The sequence below is a fragment of the Oryctolagus cuniculus genome, chromosome 7, assembly GCF_964237555.1.
Source record: "Oryctolagus cuniculus chromosome 7, mOryCun1.1, whole genome shotgun sequence".
NCBI classification, from domain to species: domain Eukaryota; kingdom Metazoa; phylum Chordata; class Mammalia; order Lagomorpha; family Leporidae; genus Oryctolagus; species Oryctolagus cuniculus.
Genome location: NC_091438.1, coordinates 95810001 through 95828829, shown reverse-complemented (window position 1 = coordinate 95828829; position 18829 = coordinate 95810001). Strand labels below are relative to the sequence as shown.

Here is an 18829-nt window from a genome sequence, read left to right as displayed (position 1 = left end):
TATAGATAAGCTCATGGTACCCATTTTTCCTCAAGTGGTCCCCTCTCCAAAAATGATGTACCCTGAAAGAGAACTTAAAACATTTGAAAACATTTAAAGAACCTGAAACTTAAAAACAAATCAACTGAATGGTTCTTAGAATATAATAACAACCTTGCCACTACATATTCTACAAACAGTTTCCAAGCGATTCAATAAATTATTCTTCGACCTGCTGCCATGCTGAGATAAAGACTTTGGGGGAGAGAATTGCTGTCAATAGCAGTCTAAGCCTTGGTTTGCAAAGAAAGAAGCCCTGAAGCCCGTGGCTGCCTGCATGTGCCTGTGAGGGACGCTGGGGGTTCCCATTCTTGGATGAGGCAGCTGGGTCTGTTGAGGCCTCCTTGTTGAAAGGCAGCGTGCGGTTACGGAGAGCCCCACTGCCTGGGTTACATACCCATGTGGCCACTTTCTAACTGACTGACTTTGGGCCAGTCACTATCTTTGTGGGCCACAGTCTTCCCATCTGTGAAATGGTCTGATGCCACCACACACGGGTGCTGTGAGGACCACCGGAGTTTGCAGCTGTTAAGTACTGAGAGGAGCAGAGAGCATGCGGCAGGACTCAGTATGTGAATGAGGTCTTCCAAACTCCGGAGCCCCCATGTTCCCCACTTCACTACTCTGGAACGTGGGCTGGGATGCAGCAGAGTAGGAGGATGGGAAAGCCTGCCGCTTGGCCTCAGTGGAGAGAGGAAAGGGCCAGGTCCAAGATCAGGAATGTGCGCTCTCTTTGAGGCCAAGGATGGGAAGGAGGAAGGAGTAACCAGAACATTAGGTGTCACATCAGCAAGAAACATAACTACATTCCAAATGATTAATGAAGACCCAGATGCTGGCCACTTGCAGCCAGGATCCATATCTTCCTACTCTTTACCTCCATAGTTCCTACCCCTAGTAGGAGCTCGGTAAATGTTGGACTGTGCTGGCTTGTTCATATTTCATTCATTTGTTTAATCACCCAGCAAGAGCTTGGATTTCAGAGCCTGGGTTGCCTGCCCTGGTTCCATCTGGGGGTGGCGATGGACCCTGGGCCCGAGCTAGCTCCTAATTCTTGCCATGTCTTTCAATAAACACAATGCTCCGCCACGTCCTTCTCCTACACCCTAGGCCCTGGTTTTGTTAAGCAAACTCATCTCTTGTTTGGTAGCTTCCTTTCTTGAAGATTTGACATTGAGGAGTGTTGTGTCCTGGAGCCTGACAGCTTCTGTGACTTTCTCAAACACTGGTTATCAGTGCTTTGGGAACCACTGTTGACAAGTTGTGTAGTTCAGAGGAAAGGACCTTTTTCTTGGAATCAGAAGGTTTCCTGGGTTTGTGTCTTAGCACTCTTGTGAGTCAGGTGGGCTTGAGCATAATCTGAGTTCCCAGTTTCTTTATTGCAGAAGTGAGGATGGTTATTTTGCATAGCTTCTTCACAACTTGTATGGTCCTCAGAGTTAGCTAGGCATATATAAAACACCCAAAACCTGAATCTCATCACAGACTCTCCTAAGAATAGTCCTCTTTATTATTATTAACAGCTCGGAGTAGAGATTCTTTCACCAGCCTCACACTGTTATTACAATTTCTCATTTCTCTTAATATTTATTCTTCCACAATTTGCAATAAGACTTTGTAACCTGAGCTTTCAAGTCTTCCTAGACAGACAAAAGGGGTGGTAATGCTTTTCCAGAAAATTCGGCAGAAATCACCAGGCAAACTAAAACAACTCAATCCCTATCACCCAGCCTCATTCAACAAACCCCATTGACTCCCCTCAGCTCTGGAAGATGATCTATGGCTTTGCTACTCAAACTACAAGGCATGAACCAGTAGCATGGGCATTGGCAAGACGCCTGTCAGAAATGTAGCCATGGAGCATATCATTTACATTTTTATATTCATAGTCCCTAGCCCTTTGTAGGAGTGCAGTAAGTATTGGAATGTGTTGGCCCCATCTCAGTCTTATTGAATCTGCATGTGAACGTTTTAAAAGATTGATTATAATTAATTAATTAATTTTGAAGAGCCACATACCTGTGTAGTATTTTGACCCAGAAATCTTTAATAGGCTGATGATTCTCTTGTGTGTGCTCTCGCTCTCTCTTTTTAAAGATTTACTTGAAAGGAAAAGTGACAGAGAAGAGGGAGAGACTGAGAGACAAAGAGATCTTCGGTACCCTGGTTCTGATTGGAGCAGCCAGAACTCTAATTGGCACTCCGGTATGTGTTGCTGGCCTTGCAAGCAGCAGCTTAACTCACTGTGCCACAGCACTGGTCCCCTGCATCTGAATCTTAACAAGCTCCTCACATGTTTCCTGTGCAGGTGCTGTGTGAGAAGCACCAGCCTGGGACCAGCATTGTGGCACAGTGGGTTGAGCTGCTGCTTATGATGCTGCATCCCATATGAGCTCCAGTTCAAGTCCTGGCTGCTGTGCTTCTGATCCAGCTCCCTACTAATGCACCTGAGAAAGCAACAGATAATGGCCCCTGTGCTTGGGCCCCTGCACCCACATGGGAGACCCAGATGGAGTTCCTGGCTCCTCCTGACTTCAGCCTGGCTTGGCCTCGGCTGTTTAGGCCATTTGAGGAATGAACCAGCAGATGGAAAATCTCTCTCTCTCTCTCTCTCTTCTGTCACTCTGCCTTTCAAACAAATAAATAAATCCTTAAAGAGAGAATCACCAGCCTATTGAAGACTCCTGGGTCACAATACTGCACAGGTGTGTGGCTGATTTTTATTTCCCATTCATTTACTTGAACCTCTCTTCTGAGTCAGGGCTGCTTGGCTGTTTAAACAGATAGATCTACATTCATGCTGCCGTCATGCCCTGGCAGAGCGGATGGCATTTGAGTAGGAGCAGCAATTCCATGTGTGTTGAAAAATTAGGTAAATATGAATTTCCATGGCAGTTTAATATAGGCTTGAACATTTTAATGTGCATTAGCTATCTTCTGCTTTCTCAATGGCTTTCCTGAATAGTGCGCTCAGTAAAGAAATTTTATGTGTTTTTCTAAGTTTTTTTTTTAATGAGTAATTGACAAATTTGTTCTCCAATTAGTTGGTGATATTTAAAATCTGGGCCTCTTCCTGAGACAATTTGGCAAACATAACTGGCTTACTGGGGCTTTGCTTTGTTAAAACTTAAGGCCCTGCAGAAGGTTTAAAGGTGACTTAATAATTACAGACAGTCTGCTCAACAGCCCAGGGAAAGAGCCGCTCGAGTTAGGTATGTCTGTGAGTGGACAGGACGTGCTTTTCAAGATTAATGAGTGAAGATGTTCTTTATAGTCCAAGCCTGATTAAACGAGGCTTAATTCTAAACAACACTTTCTCCTTTTCTTGCTTCTTCAAAACTCACCGCCCTTCTCCAGCCCTTCCAGATTGATGGCAGGTGTGATTCTGAAGGGTATCTGCCTTGACTTCTCTGTTTTTATGAAAGGGAGGTTATCCCTTTCTTAGTTCCTTGTTTTCTTCGCTGTCAGATGGTGGGCATTCAGAAGTCGGGTGGCGTTGATTGTGCCGCTCATGAAGGGGGCTCCACTCCTGGTGATGTCCTTGAAGACTCTGATCATGGCACCCTGGCGTCCTCTGTCCTCTGTGACTTTGATCGTGCCTCCCAGACCCTCCCTCGTGCTACTGCCCACACTCCCCATCAAGTGGCTGCCAAAGCCTGCCATTCAGTTTCCTCTCTCTCACATCCATTCTCTCTTTCCAATTTACAGGGTTTTATTACTTTCCCTCTTGATCAGCATTTCAGAGTTTGTCCTGCCAAGTTTTAATAGGTATTCTGCCTCTCCCCACCCCTTAACAAATTAATTGGTCAGGAAAGAGTGAAAAATGCTGATTTAGACAGAGTTAAATGTGGTTTTGTTTGTTGGTTTAACTACAAAACAAATCAGAACCTTTTACAGGCTGCCAGGAGGAGGCTGGGTGGTTGTCTCACTCCCAGATTTATTTCCGGTAGAATGTTTTTGGGAAGTATCTAGCAAGACCAATGTTGGATGAAATGCATTGCCAGCCCCCTCCTTGGTGTCCCTCCCACATGCCTCCATCCTGTACTGTGCCTAGCAATTGCACATGCTACTGCAAATGGAGCATCCTGAAGTCCATCCTGAATTAAACATCATCACCAATAGCTCACTTCTCTGATCGCTCATATTTACTGCCAAGCCTTTTATGAGCATTTGCTCAGAAAAGCTCCTTTGGTTCTTTGCTGTCTGTGAAATCAAGTTCAGGGACTGATATTCAAGTCCCTGTGGTTTTTTTGTTTGTTTTTGTTTTTTGTTTTTGTTTTTTGTTTGTTTGTTTGTTTGTTTTTGACAGGCAGAGTGGACAGTGAGAGAGAGAGACAGAGAGAAAGGGCTTCCTTTGCCGTTGGTTCACCCTCCAATAGCCGCCGCAGCCAGTGTGCTGCGGCCGGTGCACCGTGCTAATCCGATGGCAGGAGCCAGGAGCCAGGTACTTCTCCTGGTCTCCCATGGGGTGCAGGGCCCAAGCACTTGGGCCATCCTCCACTGCACTCCCTGGCCACAGCAGAGAGCTGGCCTGGAAGAGGGGCAACCGGGACAGAATCCGGCGCCCTGACTGGGACTAGACCCCGGTGTGCCGGTGCCACAAGGCAGAGGATTAGCCTAGTGAGCCACGGCGCCGGCTCCTGTGTGTTCTTAAACCCATTGGTTTGCAACTATACTTCCTGCTCCCTCAACATTTGATCTTCTCCCCTGTGCCTGTTTTTTTTTTTTCTTTATAGGGATAAAGTCTCTGCTATCCTTCCTAGTACCACTTACGTATTTATTTTGTTTATTGTCTATCTGTCTTCAGCTGGAACATAAGCTGCACAGGATTGTGATGGTTGTTTTGTTCAAGCTGCATCCCAAGCACATATAGCAATAGCAGATAGTAGATGCTCAGCAAGTGTTTCAACTATAGGTTGAATAAATGAGTGAGCTTTCTCCATTTCTCTCCTGCCTGTGTTCTGTGTTTAGTCCCTACTGTTTCCTTGCCTTTGTCCACTCTTTTTTTTAGACCTCAGTCTCAATCTGCCATTTCTACACACTCAGAATCTAACTTTCCAAGTTGCATTTCTTCAAGTCTTCTTGAATCATAACCCTTTGGGTATGGGGCCCTGTCTTTGGAATGTTACTGTTTACACTCATCTTATCTGGAAGTTCTAGTCTGTCTCGGACTTTTAAGCTGAAAAAATATAATAGGATATTCATTCTGGCCTCTTACATCACTGTAGAATATGCTCAGTTATGTTATAATGAATGGAACAAACCCAACACTGGACTTCCTGTCGAGTGACCACCTTTGTCTTGGTCGGTGTAGCACACACTGCTTCAGGATTCTCCATGCATCTGCTTCTTCCCTTGAGCCCTTCAGATGAACGCTCGATGCCCTCAAGAGCTGCTATTGGGAATTGTTATTTCTCCAAGGGCTCTTTTTCCCTGCAAGACATTTCCTTGACATGTAACAAAGCTCTGTTGCAAACATTTTGACTGGTCATTGTGTTTGTTAGGGGAGAATGGTCTAAGACCTCAGATAAGAGGGCTGTGAGGGACTGGAGGGTTTTATATTCTTGTTGTGTCTCATTTTCACATTTCTCTGTTTTCCTGTCTTGGGCAAATAGGATGCCCACTTGAAGGCAACATTATCAGGCTTTTCTCCTAATATCTTTGTTTCTCTGTCCTTATTCTTTGCTTCCCCTCTCTTTCTTCTGAGAGAATTCAGATCCTCCCCACAATGTATAAACAACGCTGGGAAGGGGCCGTGCTCATTGTGCAAGCCCAGGCCTCCTGCATGTCCTGAGGCTGCTGACACTGGGTTTCCATCCAGCCACAGAACAGTCTTTCTGTTTCTTCATGGCATTGCTCCTGTCCCCAAGGGAGCTCAGGGAGGTCAAGTCGAAGTTTGTCCTCCCTTTTAAAAACCCTTCCTAACCCACCAAGCCATTTCTCATACAGCTTTTCTGTGTATTTATATATAACTACTTGAAGTTTTTTCTATTCCAAGATGGGGATTATCTAAATGAATTAAAGTATGTTTTTATTTTGGAGGAAATATAGCAAAGGCTTGGAATCAGGCAGAGTTGAGTTTTATCCCTAGCTTCTTCATTTACTAGTGTGTAATCATAGTTTAATCAACTCACTTTTCTAAGCCTCAGTGTCTTTATCCATGAAATGGGGATAACAATGCCTGCCTCATAGTGTTCTTGCAAGAATCAGCTGATAATTCACATAAACCTTGGAGTATATAGTACCTGGTAATTCCTCTCTCAATGACCAAACAGTTGCCAGTGCTGCTGTTGCTTTGCTTTCCTGGTATGTGGCATCTTAGGATTGAAACATTTTCCCTTTCAAAAATATTTATTTCTTTGGAAGCCAGAGTAGAGGGAGAGTGAGAGAATGAGATAGTGAGAGATTGAGAGAAAGAGAGGGTTAGTGAGAGAGAGAGAGAGATCAAGAGATCTTCCATCTGTTGGTTCACTGCTCAGATAGCTGCAGTATCCAGCACTGGGCCAGACTGAAGGCACAAACCTAGAACACCATCTGGATTTCCCACGTGGGTGTCAAGAGCCAAGTGCTTAGACCACTATCTTCTGGCTTCCAAGGATGCATTAGTTTGAAGCTAGTTCAGAAGCCAGGGCTTGAACCAGCATTCTAATCTGGAATACAGGTGTCTCATGTGACAGCTTAACCCAGTAGGCCACAACATCCTCCCCTTAAATCTTTTTTCATCTTTGTGTGCCTAGCACATAGTGGTCAAATCACTTTTGTTTGAAAGGCAAACATGTGGGGTTTTGCCTTAACAAGCCATTCAACTAAGAGTAAGTTCTGAGCTCATGGTTGGTTTGCCATGTCTGGCCCTTTGAAGAAAAGTCTGTGCACGAAGATTACTCTCTGCAATGCTGTGGGAAAGAACACATCCCTGGGGAGCCTGACACTTCCTATTCATCTATAAGCAGACCTGTAAGCAAAGGAGGCACCTTAGGATACATTCACTGAGCTTCATTGAGGTACAGTGGACAGGTAGAAATTGTATGTATTGATATACAGCATGATGTTTTGATATAGGTATACAAATTCATTGCATGATGATTACCAGAATCAGAATAATTAACCACTAGGTTACTTCAGAAGGTTCTTAGAAAGTACTTAAGCCATCACAGCTGCCTCCCAGGATATGCATTAGTAGGAAGCTGGAATGGAAACAGAGCCTGGATTCAACCACAGGTACTCTGATCTGGGAAGCAGGTGTTCCAAGCAACATCTTAATCACTGTGCCAAATGTCTACTCCCATATTACACTTTCTTTCTGCATTCATCTGTTCATGGACACTTAGGTCGGTTCCAAATATTGGCTATTATGGATAATGCTGCAATGATCATGGGGTTGCAGATGACTCCTCGAGACACTGAATTCATTCCTTTGGATAAATTCCCAGAGGTGGGGTTGCTGGATCCTAAGGTAGTTCTAGGAGTTGCTTGCTATGTTGAGTGACATTCCTAAATGATATGGGAATGTCATCATACATGGAACCTTCTTAGAACATAGGGTTAGCCTGAGCCTGCTCTTCCTAGGAGGGCAGTGGTCCAGCAAGAGCTCTTCTCAGGAGAACAAGACTGAGCTCCTCTGTGTGCTGACAGTGTGACAGGTAAAGCATTTCCTTCCCTGTAGGACAGGGAGACTGAGCTAGGTCATCTCTAATGCTTGTTGTGCTGCAGATCCTACACTTCTTTTTACATTCCCCATTTAAGAGCCTCTTTGTGTTTCCTGTTAAGGGCATCTTCAACAATCATGGCCCTGGTGGGCTGGCTTTTACGTTGAGTGCTTTGGTGTGAAAGGCACAGTTCTTTCAAGTTGACCTCAACTTTCCTCTTTAACCTTCTCTCTTTTGTTCTCTCTTCTTTAATGGTGTCAAGTAGGGCCAACTGTGATAAATCAAGCTCATCAGGCTGGTTGAGATGTGAAATCCATGAGTGGGGCAAGGTTTCATCCTGTCTCCGTCTGGTAGACCATTCTCTCCTAATTGCCTTTTTCCTTCCCATCATTCAAATCTTCTGCTGTGGACTTTCCTTGACATTTCCCCCTTCATCACGTCCTTCCCTTTGGTGTCTTCTGATTTTCTGTGGCTTGCTCCGGTTTTCTGTTGCATGCTGTCCAGTAGATTCCATCTGAGTGTGGCTTGTGCAATGAGAGGACACGGGGGAGCCTTGCCAAATGTGTGAGTAGACAATATGCATTCCACCTATGTTTTGTCTGGACCATGATCATCATAGCACCTCAGACAGATGCTGAGATTTCTCCTGGGGTGACTTAGTGGCAGCCTGTGTCTACAACAGGGAGGGGACCAGAGAGTGGCTATTTCATCAAATCTTTGCTGCAGTCAAGCCTGTATCTGTCAGGCCAGGGATTGTCTGGGTCTCAGTGAAGGTGAGTATTTGGCACCATTGTTAAAATCAGGCTGCAACTCTGAAATTTCAACCACTTGGATTCTGAAAAGCTATAGTTGGGCTCCAAATCCTGAGACAAAACTGCCATTTAAGAGTGAACTAGTTGGGGCCGGCACTGTGGCGCAGTGGGTTAAAGCCCTGGCCTGAAGTGCTGGCATCCCGTATGGGCGCTGGTTTGAGACCTGGCTGCTCCTCTTCCAATCCAGCTCTCTGCTATGGCCTGGGGAAGCAGTAGAAGATGGCCCAAGTCCTTGGGCCCCTGTACCCACCGTGGAAGACCTGGAAGAAGCTCCTGGCTTCGGATTGGCTCAGCTCCGGCCATTGCGGCCACCTGGGGCATGAACCGGTGGATGGAAGACTTCTCTCTCTCTCTCTGTGTCTCTCTGTAACTCTTTCAAATAGGTAAAATAAATATTTAAACAAACAAACAAAGAGGGAACTAGCACATGAATAGTCTGCAACATAGAAGGAACAGAGAACCAAGGAAGTGGGTGTAGAGGCCCTTAGCTTCTGATGAGGAGGAAGGAGGTGTGTTTTTGGGTCCCCTGCCTTAAGGTGGTTTCGTGGTGCGACTCACTGAGAATCAGGATTAGCAACTGGAACTGCCTTGAGATGTTGGGATATAGTAAAATCAGGTTTTGTCACTTTCAGAAGTATGCAGCCCTGGGGAAAATTCTCTGCTTCATATATCACAAGGATGCATTAAAGATAGAAGGACAGGGTGGGTGTTTCGTACGGTGGTTGAGACACTGCTTGAGGTGGCCCCATCCCAAATCAGGTGCATGGATTTGAGTCTTGGCTCTGCTCCTGATTTCAGCTTCCTGCTAATGCACACCCTGGGAGGCAACAGGTAAAGGCTCAAGTACTTGGGTCCCTGCCACCCTCATGGGAGACCTGGATTCAATGTCTGGCTAGACATTGAATTGTTTACAACCTAGATGTTGTAAACATTTGGGAGATGATATTCTCTTTCTCACCCTCTCTCCCTCTCTTTCTCTCTGCCTGTCCAATGAATAAGAAAGGAAATAAGTAAATTTAAGGATGGGTATTTGATAAGACTTTGTTCCTGCTAGAAAGGCATGGAAGGTCCTGTATTAGGTTGAGTGTCTACAAAAGCAGAACCTGAGGCAGAGATTTCAGTGTGAAGTTTACGTGGGAGATGATCCCAGAGTGGGGAATGAGATAGTGGAGAGAAGAGGCCAGGGATGTGTTATCAAGCGATCCTTGAGAACAACTCGGTTCCTCTGGGAATAATGTAGCACAGTGCCCCTATGTTGTCCCACATGAGAGATGAGGGGTCTTCTGACCTGGCAGACTCTAATAATGAGAGGTGAGACTGGTGGGCTCTGTCATTATAAAGGTCAAGGTTATGTGAGTGGATCATGGAGAGCTCTGCTGCATGCCTTGCCTCATGCTCACTGTATAATTAATTCACAGGCACCTACATTTTCTCTGCAGGGAATGAATCCAAACTCAGAAATGCATCTGAGACCCCTGATCACAGAAGTGGTTCGTGAGAATTAGGCAAGAATCCAGGCTTCCTAACTCCTGCTTCAGTGTTCTCTCCACTGGGCTACTCAAGGCAGAAACTGAGATTTGTGGTGATTTATTAGGCACACTATACCTGATTCATGGAACAATATTTCCTTTTCCACCACGGATTCCTCAGTCTTTTTTTGAGTGAAAAGTTGTCAAAAGAATTCAATCTTCTTTGAGAGTTGGGGAAAGCAAAAATGGCTGAGTGTGTAAATAAAGTCTCCCAGGAAGATCCTATTTTAAGGCATTTATTATTCATGTCTTTTTTGTCCTGGTCACGTCTTATGTGTTTACTAGGGCTTCTGGCTTCTTGCTTTTCCAAGGACACTGCTGATCCATTCTGGAAGAGTCTGACAGCCACCATCTCAGCAGTGGCTCGCTGCTGTCCAGATTATTTAAGGTGCAGAGGAGGCAGTTATCACAGAGAAGCTAAGAGTAAGCATGTGCCACCAGGGGAGTGGTGAGATGTGTGACTGCATGTGGTGTTTGCACAGCTCCTTCAGGTAAAAGGTTCGGGGGGACCTGCTCGAGTCTGAGATGCCCACAGGCCTTTGCAATGTTCATCAGGAGGTGTCTGTGGGAGCTTGTGCTAAGGACACATGTCGGGATATAGACTGTGTCTTCCTGGCAGAAACACAAGTGCCCTGTAGACTGTAAATGTTTAAATTGGAAATAAAGTGCTTGTGTAGGATTCTGAACTCCCCTGACTACCTAGATGCCTGACAAGTCATTTTGACCCCAGGAGCCAAGGTGTCCAGTCATGGGGTTGACTATAGATCATGTCCACTGGAGAGGTGGAGCAATGGTACGAGGTTCCATCAAAACTTCTCCCAGTTCTTACATGTGTTTTTGCTGTTGAATTCTGTCTTCATTTTCTTACTTATCTGAAGCGAAAGGTTTAGATCCTCCTATGTGGTCATTCACATACTCATAGAATTAAAGGTTATCAAAGTCTTACTTTTAGAATTTTCAGAGGAAATTGCCAAGTTTTAAGATTCACAGATTAAATTTTTTTATTTAATTGAGAGGCAGGGAGACAGAAACAGGCAGACAGATTCATTCCCCCAGTATCTGCAACAGCTGGGGCTGGGCTGCGCTGAAGCCAGGAACTGGGAACTCTCTCCAGGACTCCTGTGTGAGTGGCAGGGACCCAGTGACTTGAGCAGTCACCTGCCACGCAGAGTGTGCATTAGCAGGAAGCCGGAGTAAGGAGCTGAAGGCAGGACTGCAACCCAGCCAGGCATTTAGATATGGAATGTGAGCATCCCAAGTAGCAGCTTAACCACGGAGGCCAAATGCCTGCCCTGGATATGCCTTGGGCATTGGATTTATCTGGCTTCCAGAAATGGGAAGACCATTTTTTAGTGGTTTCTGATATGTCTTTCCTCAGATGATCTTCAGTAATAAATGCATTAGGCTTTTTCATTTTTCCTTCTGATAGGTGGAAAATGACACAACATCCTTGCTTTGCATTTCTTTGAATATTGTTGCTATTCATTGAATATTTTTCTAGTGCCTATTGCCTATTTACATGTCATCTGCTGTTGTCTGTTCTTAAGGGACAAGATGTTATCTCCTGCCTTTTCCTTTTGCTTGCAGGATGACCTCAGCTAAGCCAAGGCCTCCTTTGATTTTACCTTAAGGCTTCTCTGTAAACCTGTAGGCTGGTTGGAGAGTACCCATGAGCCCCTGGGGAGATGGACCAACTCTGAGAGCTGCTCCAGACTAGGCTCACTGCCATCATGTAAATTACATCTAAGGCTGCCCAGCATTTCAGTAAAGCGGTTCAGTTAAAGGAGTTTACTGCTTGCTCTCCCGAGTTAGCCTTTTCTGTGTTTTGTTGTTGATATAACTTGTCCCATGTTGTCCTTTTAAACAATAACTCAGTTTTCTTTTAAGTAATGATCATGGCTTTGATTGATTTGTCCTTACTTTCTAATTAGGTGGCCCAGACAGGGGACAATTAGTCATAGAATGTGTCAGGCCATTGCCTCTGAGCCCCTTCTCATTCTTTTCCATCTGCAGTGATACTCTTGGCTTCCAGGTTTAAGAAATTTCCCTATTTGAGCCCTTTAAAAATGGGCAACTTTTCCTATTTTGGTGTGTTCTTTAAGACTTTTCCTCCTGGTTGAAAGAATTGGCTTGGTCCTCCTGAGCAGTTCATGGGATGTCAGCACTGTGGCCTGTGGTCAGGAGTGAGGAGGATGAGCTATCAACCCAGGCAGATGGTGATCACGAGAGAAGTGCACTCAGCCTGGCAGTGGGTCTGTCCATTTACCCCAGAATTTTCATGTACTTTTATGGACAATTCTGGAACACCACCAACATTACAAAAAGGAGAAAAGAGAGAGCAAGGACCAATCCTGCGCTGTTGGGCACTTCCTCTCCCACAAGAGGGCACTCTTGTCACTCTTAAAGCAAAAGTACAGGGGAAAACCTTGGTTGTAACTTAGCTGAAGTTCCCAGAAATGCAGTGCACTTAGGATTCCTACTTTGTGTGTCACTTTCCACATCCATGGTGTGTCACGAACACAGGGCCACTCTCCAGCCCGGTCAGACATGGGAAGATTGGTGTCTGGAAACCCCTGTGGTGAGTTCAGCCCAGCCTCTGCTTGCTTGTGTTCATTAGGGAAATGTGATTGTCACCCTGAGGCATTTTGTTGGGCTGGTGGGAGCCTTCCCCTTGCATGTGCTGGGCACCCAAACTGTGCTTCTCCCCTGCCCATGTACCTGTTGAAACACGGCAGGAGCATGCACCTGTTGCGGGCAGACAGGAATCAAACCCTCTAACTTTTGTGCTATTGTTGCTCCCTCTGGGGAGAGTTAAAAGTGCCCATGGTTGGTCCGGACCAGCAGGATGTGTGCTTTGCCATAGGGAGAGGATTGAAGAGTCTAGGCAAGGGAGATACAAGCCGTGTTCCCCTCCCTCCCTCCCTTGGCAGCTACTGCCCTTGACCAGAACCACTGCCCTGGGGCAGACACTGTGCTGTAGCAGGCTGACCCTCTACCTGGGGTGCTGGCATCTCATATGGGTGCTAGTTCATGTCCTGGCTGTTACACTTTCAATCCAGCTTTTTGTTTATGGCCTGAGAAAGCAGTGGAAGATGGCCCAGGTGTTTGGGACCCTGCACCCACGTGGGAGAGCTGGCCCCTGGCTTCCCTTCCGCCAGACCCTTGTGGCCATTTGGGGAGTGAATCCCCCCCCCCCCACCTCACACACAGATGATGGAAGACCTCTCTGTCTCTTCCTCTCTCTGACTGTAACTCTGCCTCTCAAATAAATAAATAAAATCTTAAAACAAACAAACAAACAAAATCAACACTGCCCTTATGTCTGGGCTTTCCAGGTCACTTGGCAGCTATGGCGTGGGGTCTGTTGCTTGGCCATAGGTCAGAAGTTCTTTCTGAGTACCTTGCACTTCTATACCAAATCCTTACATTTCCACTAGTCCTTTTTTTGGGCGGTGGTGGCAATAGCATGTGGGAGCTCTTTCAGTTCCTTTGCCTGGGAGGATGTGTGAGGTGACCTTTCTTTTGTAGGGTTTGGAGAGCACCCTCCTCCCTCGAAGTCCCCAGTGTTATCCCTGAAGCTCAGGCAGTGCTGTTCCTGGAGCAGGGTGTGCGAGTCACTGTCCTCGGTGACCAGCACTGTGACAGCCATCATTCCTAAGACCTTTGACCCTGAATTCCCACTGTAGGAATATGAAGAACTCAATTAGCAAATCTTTTTCCCCCCTGGAGCCATAGCTACTCCTGCCTCTATTATTCCTAGATAACTGTAGGATTATAATCTGGTGGGCATGTTTATTTTTGTTTTCATAAACTCGATGTTTCAGATTTACAGAACTGTGAATCGAGTACCGAGCTTGTCCAATCTCCTGTTAACATTTTGCATTACTAACAGCACTTATATTATGATCACTGAACTAGTGTCAATATGTTATTGTGAACCAAAGTCCATATTTTACTCAGCTTCCCTGAGTTTTGACCCCTTGTCCCTTTTCTGTCCCAGGAGCCCATGCAGGACCCCACGCAGCATCAGTCATTATGTCTCCTTTGGGTCCTCTTGGCGGTGGCAGTTTTCTCTGACCTGCCTCGTTTTTGATGACCTTGACAGTTTTGACAAGTTCTGGTTGTGTATTTTGTGTGATGTTTCTCTACTGGAATTTATATGGTGTTTTCCCATCACTGACTAGGCGTTTGGATGTCTGAGCATCTCGTCATGACTGGCACCTGCTGTCATCACAGTTTATCCTTGTGACGCTCGTCTCCATCCCCCGGCTGGGGCAGTGTGTATCCCCTGCCTCCGCTGTGCAGATACCAGGCCCTTCTCCTCTACACTGTACTCTTGAAGGAAGTGCCCATCCACACTTGTAGAGGCGGAGATACTATCCACTTTCTGGAGGATTCCTAGACAAATGATTCCTCTGCTCGGGAAATTTGTCTCCCCTTCCATTTATTGACTTTTTCAACATTTGTACCTATCAACGTGGATTCATAGAGGTTTATTCTGTGAGACACAGAGTTATAATCGAATATTACTTTATTTTGTTCTAGCCTTGGCCATTGGGGACTTGGGGTTGGCCTCTAGATTCCTTTGACATATCTCTGTCATTGTGGGCTTGTGCTGATTTTTGAAGAATTTCTTACTTTTTGGCATTGCAAGATACTACAGGCTTATCTTGTGTGTCTCCTACCAGAAGCCTAGAGTCAATCTTTTTTCTGTGGAGTCCTGGTTCCTTTTATTTTATAATGGGATTAGGAAACAAAGTCTGGACCCTGATGTGCTTGCTGCTGTTGTTTCTAAGCCCCCTCAGCCGACCAAGCAAGGGAAAATATGTATCAGTTTATATAGGTGTGTATCTGTGCATAGCCATCTGTATCTGTATTAAGCTAAACATAGGTTCCTACTGATGGCTCCAGCTCTAATCCATCACCATATGGATCTCTTGGGCCTTCTCCTCTTGCTTATCTGTAGCCTCCAAAAGTCATCAGCTTGGCTACCAGCATCTGCCATGCATTACATGTAATTGTTCAACCACTGTATACATGTATATCTATATCAAAACGGTTAACCTCTATCCTTGCAGAAATTCACTTACTTTTTAAAGGTTTATTTATTTATTTCAAAGTCAGAGTGACAGAGAGGGAGTGAGTGAGGGACGGAGAGAGAGAGAGAGAGAGAGAGAGAGAGAGAGAGAGAGAGAGAGTCATCCATCTTCTGATTTACTCCCTAAATGGCCCCAATGGCCAGAGCTGGGCCAGGCTGAAGCCCAGAGCCTGGAACTCTATCTGGGACTCCAACGTGTATAGCGGGGGCCCAAGCACTTGAGTCATCTTCCGCTGCTTTCCTCGACACATTAGCAGGGAACTGAAAGGGAAGTGGAAAAGCCTGGACTTGAACATGAACAGGCAGTCATATGGGATACTGGCATTACAGGTGGTGGCTTACTTAACACACTGCGCCACCAGACCAGCCTTGGAAATTCGCCTTACCATCGACAGTGCCGTGCTTACGTACAGTTTATTTTGCATTTAGTGTTACAGACCCCACTCCTTTCCAGAATTACTTGGGTAGCGCCTTTTTTCCTGCAGCCCCTTTAGTGAGAGTTGTTTCACACATGTGTAGTGTAGATCATTTTTTTACATTTGCTGTTTCATCCTGGGATTTTCCTGGCTCCCTAAATGATTTGTTTAAGTTGGCATCTGTTGATTCATTATTTGCGCTGTGAATCTCCATGGCCTGTGTTCTGCACCACTATTACCGGATCATACAGAAGAGCTACAGCACCCTACGCATTCATGTGCTTCATCTACTCACCTACTTAGTGCCCCCCCCCCCAATCCTGGCAACCACTAGCCTTTTAACAGTCTCTGTGGCTTTGTCTTTTCCAGAATGTCATATAACTGGAATAGTATAGTATGCAGTTTTTTCAACTGCCTTTCTCCACTCAGCAATATACATTTAAAGTTCATTGCTATCTTCATAGGTGGATACCTCGTTGTCTTTTATTGCTGAATAATGTTCCATTGTATGGATATACTCCAGTTTGTTTTTGACTCACCTATTTAAGTATATCTTGGTTGCTTCTAGTGTTTAGCCATTGTGAATAAAGGTGTAACAAAATTAACATTTGTAGGCAGAGTTTTCTGTGGATATATGAGCAGTCTTCAGAAAGTTCATGGAAATGTATATTATGAGAAAACCATGTGTGTGAATTCAAAATTCTTCTGCACCAAAATAACCTATTTTTAAATTATATTTTCCATGAATGTTTTTGTGTTCCATCATGGTTCTCAAATTAGTTGCCAAACTGTTTTTTCCAACATGGTTGTACAATTTTGTTTACCCACCAGTAATGGTTGAGAATCCTTGTTCTTTGCTAGTAATTGATATTGTCAATTTGTAAAATTTTAGTCATTCTAATAGATTTAAAGTAGTTTCTTATTTGTTGTGTTATGTTGAAAATCACTAATGACAAATGATACTTAGCATTTATAAAAAGATATATTTTATTTATTTGAAAGGCAGGGAGAGAGAGAGAATGAATCTTTTATCTGCTGATTCACTCCCCAAATGGCTACAATTGTCAGGGTTAGGCCAGACAAAAGCCAGGAGTGAGGAGCTTCTTCCAGGTCTCCTCTGTAGGTGCAGGCGTCCAAGTATTTGGACCATCGACCGTTGCTTTCTCAGGCACATTAGCAGGGAGCTGGATTGGAAGTAGAGCAGCTGGGCCTCAATCTGATGCCCGTATGGGTGTTGCAGGTGGCAGCTCTCCTCACCTCACCACAGCACTGCCCCAGCATCTTTTCTTCTGATTTGCCATCTGTGTATCTTCCTTGATGACCATCTCTTCTCAAATCTTTTGCTCATTTTTAATTTTTTAAAATATTAAGTTTTATTAGTTTTTTGAATACAAGTCCTTTGTCATATACGTGTTTTCAAATATTTTCTCTGGCCGGCGCCGCGGCTCACTAGGCTAATCCTCCACCTTGCGGCGCCGGCACACCGGGTTCTAGTCCCGGTCAGGGCGCCGGATTCTGTCCCGGTTGCCCCCCTTCCAGGCCAGCTCTCTGCTGTGGCCAGGGAGTGCAGTGGAGGATGGCCCAAGTACTTGGGCCTTGCACCCCATGGGAGACCAGGAGAAGCACCTGGCTCCTGGCTTCGGATCAGCGCAGTGTGCCGGCCGCGGCAGCCATTGGAGGGTGAACCAACGGCAAAGGAAGACCTTCCTCTTTGTTTCTCTGTCTCACTGTCCACTCTGCCTGTCAAAAAAAATAAAAATAGAAATAAACATTTTCTCCCAGCCTGTGGTTGTCTTTTCATTCTTTTAACAGTGTCTCTTGCAGTACAGAAGTTTTTAATTTTAGTAAAGTCATACTTACCCATTTTTTCTTTTACACATCATGTTTTTGGTGGGGTATCTAAAACTCATCTCCAAATCCAGTGTTATCTAAATTTCCACTGTTGTTCTCTTCTGAAAACTTTAAAGTTGCGTTTTACATTTATATTTATGATGCACTTTGAATTAATTTTTGTAAGAGAAGGAAAGTCTGTGTTTAGGTTCCTTTTCTGCATAAGGACTTCAGATTTTTCAAGCACGTTTAGTTGAAAAGACTCTACTTTCTTCACTGAATTGCCTTTGTTCCCTTGTCAAAAAGGGTTGACTCTATTTGTGTGAATCTATTTGTGGGCTTCTTATGCTTTTCAGTGATCCATGTGTTTATTCTTTCACCAATACCAGGGTATTTTGATTACTGTACTTTTTTTATACATTTGTAAATTGAATAGTGTTATCCCTATGACTTTGTTCATCTTCTGTGATTGTATTGGCTGTTCTAGGCTTTTTGCTGCAGACATGGTTTTAAGTCCTTTAAATACATTAACTCACGGCAAAGAGGCCCACAGAAATTGAACAACCTGTCTGAGTCACATAGTTTTTAAGTGGAGGAGACAGCCTCAAATTCTGGCATTGTGGCTGGCTAGGCTGGCTCTTAGCTGCCCAGCAGGTGGCCTTGGAAGGTAATGAAGAAGGAATGCTGGTTATTTTTGACAACTCAGTGGAAGTATTTATGAAGTGATTGCCTGGATCCATTTTATTGGGAAGTAGGCAGCATAGTATGGAATTTCAGGGTTTCTGATTTAATGTCAGAGACGTGGGTTGATGCCTGACTCTACCAGTTAATTACAAGCCCTGGAACCCTAGACTACCATGAGTTCTAAGGTCAAACTCTTCACCTGTAACAAGGAAGTATCAGAGACCCCTCTTGTGTCATGAAGGCTTACTCAACAAAATTGCCCGTTTTCAGGAATGGTGGGGTTTCTGTGCCATGGGATTCTGTTCCCCAGATGTAGATCTGATTGAGTCAGCCCAAGTCACTTATCAAGCCTAGGGATTTGAAACCCAGAGGTAGAGCCTACTGATATTGAGGTATCTCTGTGTCTGTAGTCTGCAGTACAGGCTCATCAACTCCAGGACTGCCCCTGGTCCCTGCCCAGCCTGGACTGGCTGCTTAAGGATTTATTCATTGAGCAACTCTGATATATAAAAACCCATCCCTCTCTTCCTCTCCTTCTTGGTGGTTCTTCTTCAACCTGGAGCCAGAATCAGCCACTCTTGGTTATAGTTACCTTAGTTACTACCTGGGGTAGTAGTAGGTATCTCATTGGTTATAATGATTATATAAGATAAAGAACAAAGTACGGAACACAGTGCTTATCAATGAGTAAGTCTGTGGTGGTTAGTAGCTTTGACCATTATCTAATAATAGTTCTTTATTTCTATAGTGCTTTATAATATAAAGCTGTGTTGCT

The 18829-nt window shown here is 44.8% G+C and overlaps 1 protein-coding gene across 2 annotated transcripts in view; it reads left to right on the top strand.

The window, feature by feature from the left end:
* ST6GALNAC3 (ST6 N-acetylgalactosaminide alpha-2,6-sialyltransferase 3) overlaps positions 1-18829 on the top strand; it is a 615791-nt gene that overhangs the window by 73739 nt on the left and 523223 nt on the right. The window lies entirely within an intron of this gene.